Below are 4,335 nucleotides of genomic sequence, written 5' to 3'. Positions count from 1 at the left end.
TAAAAGTTATAAGCCTGCAAGATAGAACAGACTACAAAACCACATACAGAATTCTACATAAACCACAATTTTTCCAAACCTAAACCATGAATAAATTAAGAAAGGAGAAGACAGATAAGAAATTAAATAAATAACACAGCCACTTATACACAAATCAGTTGAGGCATCATCTTAAGACAAATATAAAAATAAATAAATAAATAAAACAACCACTTGGCTAGAGAGACCACTTATTCACAAATCAGTTCAGGCTTCATCTTCTGTGTAAACAAAGATTAGGAATCCAGGACGTGACGTCCCGTGTGACCAAATAGACTTAACCCTAAATCCCTGACGAGTGATAGGATGATCCTACGTGAAAACTGTGGGGTCAAGAAAGGAGGATTTGAAGAATGAGCAAATCCTTCTGATAGTAAGAGTCCTATGTCCCCAAAATCTTCCCCCAATCCTAAACCAAATCTCCAGTGAGGAATAGATTCGCTTTTACCTCCAGCGTAGAAGGTTACATAGCCTTGGCGGAAGTTTGCGTATTGACAGTCTTTAAATTTCTGCCTGTTTTTTCTATGGTTTTTTATTATTATTATTTTCCCAATTTTAGAGAAATAGATTGTTTTTTTACCTCCAATGTGGACAGTTACATAGCCTTGGCGGAGGTATGCGTATTGACTCGGTATTAAATTTTGCCTGTGTTTTTTTTTTTTAGTTTTTTAATTATTATTTTCCCAATTTTAAAGTTTGTAATTTTGTACCTAACTTTTTTTTCTGTTCCGGTTTTACTGTAATGTAAAGATTAAAATTAATTCCATTATACACACACACACACACACACACACACACACACACACACATATATATATATATATATATATATATATATATATATATATATATATATATATATATATATATATCAGGTCACTTGGTCAGGAAGCTGTAGCCATTACTCACAGCAGATGGCATCTCTTTGAACTTCTCCTCTTGTTCAAGTGACCGTGAAGTCTCTCTCTCTCTCTCTCTCTCTCTCTCTCTCTCTCTCTCTCTCTCTCTCTCTCTCTGTATTAACTTTGTAACACTTTTAGCAACTACTTGGAAAGCGATACTGTGTTATATTTAAGGTAAAATATCATGTCTTAATTATTATAATTATTATTATTATTATTAGTATTATTATTATTATTATTGCTACGTTTAAAGAGTATTTTAAAATATGTATATTATACGCGTAGTTCAATTTACAATTTCTTGATAATCATTATGAGCTTGTGTACAGTATACATTGGCTATGATACAAAGCGAGAGAGAGAGAGAGAGAGAGAGAGAGAGAGAGAGAGAGAGAGAAATCGAAGTCGATCAGATATGAATGTTTTCTTATAGAGAAAGAGAGAGAGAGAGAGTCCTTTCTAGCATATGCATCATTGAAAACGAAGTCTATTGAGAGAGAGAGAGAGAGAGAGAGAGAGAGAGAGAGAGAGAGACGTGCATATATCTGCTTGATGAATAAGGCGGGATCCGCCTTCCAGCTTACTCTGGACACGTGCTGGATTTTCCCCTCACGAGTGAGTTGTAGAAATAATATTCCTAACTTTTAACGTAAATCAAAACGTGCTAAAGTCTACGGCCAAATAGAGCATTGTTTCACCAACGAAAATTAAAATGAATACGCTATTTTATTAGAAATTATTTCTCTGTACTGTTTAACAAGCACATTATTTATTTCTTCACATTTTCATCCTATTAAATAAGTCATATGTAAATGTCCTATCCTGAAATTCCTGTTTCTTTAACTCGACGCGAAACACCTTTTTCAGACCTTTTCAGGCTTTTCCATTGGGGTTCCCTAACCCCCCACCCCCAACACCACCCCCAGGAACAACAACACCAACAAAGTAGTTTGTAAGCTTACTCCCCGAGTAAACGAAAAGAAATCAGGTCCTCTCGGGGATGAGATAAAAATAAAGATTAAAAAAACAACGCACGAATTAATGAGGTTATATATTCGCCTCGAATCTGCACTGAACGAAGACTAGTTCATGGCTGTTTCGCAACGCGAGAGCTTCCAAAAGCTCACGCACGCACGGACGCACGCCTGCGCGCCTGCACGCAAGCACGCTCTTTGGAATGAATGCATCTGCATAAGCACTTGAGGACTGTCTTCAGAAACCGGGTCTCCTCCTCCGTCACCTTCAGTCAAACTGGAATTCGTGACGTTATTGCGAATTGGACTAAAGTTGGGCTACTCTTAGGAGGTTCATCTTCTGCTATTAGTTCTTCGTCCGCACCTTTTTTCTGTCCGCCCTCAGATCTTAAAATCGACTGGGGCTAGGGGGCTGCAAAATGGCATGTCGATCATCCACTCTTCAACCATCACACGTACCAAATTGCAGCCCTCTAGCCTCCTTAGTTTTTATGTTATTCAAGATTAAAGTTAGCCATAATCTTGCGTCTGGCAGCGTTATATAGGTACAGGCCACCACCACTGGGCAGTGTTTCTCTGCTCATACAGTAATTTTACAAACACCACCGAAAGGTAGATCTATTTTCGGTGGCCTTAATTAAATAAGCTGTAGAGGCATTTTTCTTAACTTGTCTTTCATTTATCTAATCCTTTTTCGCGTCCTTATTCTCTCGAATGAGTGTGCTTACTTGCGAGATGTACTTTTTATTTTTAGCTTCCACTCGTCGTCACCTTTCACGTTTCGAACGATGGCTTAGCAATTCAATACCTGGTGCATTTCTTCACTTTGCATAGCAAGTATCGTCCTTAAACGGTTGAAGATAGATCCAAGAATCCCTCCGGAAGAGAAATGTGTTCCAGGGATTTTAACAGGCGCCAAACGAGGGCCGTTTAAATGCTAAAAGAAATAAATAAACTCGCAAATATAATGTTAACCGAGCTGGCTAACTACGTAGACTCACATCGCCGACAAAACTCTGCAAGATTTATATTGCCACGTCGATGGAGATTTCTTCTTCTTCTTCTTCTTCTTCTACTTCTTCTTCCAAGCAATAAACCGCGTCGCTTTAAAGAAGAAGAAGAAGAAGAAGAAGAAGAGGAGAAGGAGGAGGAGGAGGCCTCTAATATGACCACCACAAAACTTTTATGAGAAAATTGAATGAAAAGAATTCATTTCAAAGAGGACGAAGGCCAAGGGAAGGAAGAAGAAGTCTTGCAGGTCGAACAAGTCTACGCTTAATTATGTGAGCTTCGGCGCATTTGAGTTTTCTGCACAGTCGCTACAGCTTGTATAGATCAAGACCACCGAAAAAACAGATCTATCTCTCCCGGCAAGTCTCGGTATGATGCTGTATGAGCCGCGGCCCGTAGATCTTTTAACTGCTGCCCTGTGGTGGCTTGTCCTATATATGGTTGCCAGATGCGCGATTATGGCTAACTTTTTTGCCCATCCACCCTCCTTCTGCAAACCTGTTTGTCCGCCCTTGGTGGCGCTGAGTAGGTAGGGGAGACATGACACATCCACCCTCCTCCTGCAAACCTGTTTGTCCGCCCTTGGTGGCGCTGAGTAGGTAGGGGAGACATGACACATCCACCCTCCTCCTGCAAACCTGTTTGTCCACCCTGGCTGGGGCAGACTAGGTAGGGGTGACAGGACATATACACCCTCCCCTGCAAACCTGTTTGTTCTACCCGGGTGGAGGCAGATTAGGTAGAGGATCAGAAGATAAGGGTGACATGACTTATGCACCCTCATGCAAATCTGTTTGTCCACCGCCCTCGGATATGGCCAGTCTAGGTAGGGGGATCGTGAAGGTAGGGGAGACATAACACATTCACCCTCCTCATGCAAACCTGTTTGTCCCCCCTCGATGTGGCCGGGCTAGGTTGGTGATCGGGAGGGTAGGGGCGTGACACAACGGGCCAGCGCCAGGTTCCAGCACAGAGTAGCACACACGGCCTGCCAACGAGCTTGTATGGAATAAGAGACCGAGTGTCGACTTCTGGATACAATTTAGTTCCATTTATATTTATGGATTGACAAATTACGAGCTTATGCCAGCGCCTTAAAGCTTCATAAGTCCTCCTCTCTGCTCTTCTCATTCATTCACTTGGCTATATTCGTTTCTTCTATGTCTGCATTTCTTTGTTTTTATATATATACTCTTTCGCAGAGACACTTTAAAATCGTGAGGGTTCCTACTTATTCTTTCTTCTTTCTTCTTCTTATTCTTCTTCTTATTCTTCTTCTTCTTTTATCGATTTATCCCTTCCTGTACTTTTGTCGTGCCCGAGAAGGAGAGAGTATCTCTCTTTCTCTCTTCTCTCTCTCTCTCTCTCTCTCTCTCTCTCTCTCTCTCTTTAAGAAAGCTTTTTTTATT

The sequence above is a fragment of the Macrobrachium nipponense genome, chromosome 10 (assembly GCF_015104395.2).
Source record: "Macrobrachium nipponense isolate FS-2020 chromosome 10, ASM1510439v2, whole genome shotgun sequence".
Classification (NCBI taxonomy): Eukaryota; Metazoa; Arthropoda; class Malacostraca; order Decapoda; family Palaemonidae; genus Macrobrachium; species Macrobrachium nipponense.
Note: the sequence above shows the minus strand (reverse complement) of the source record.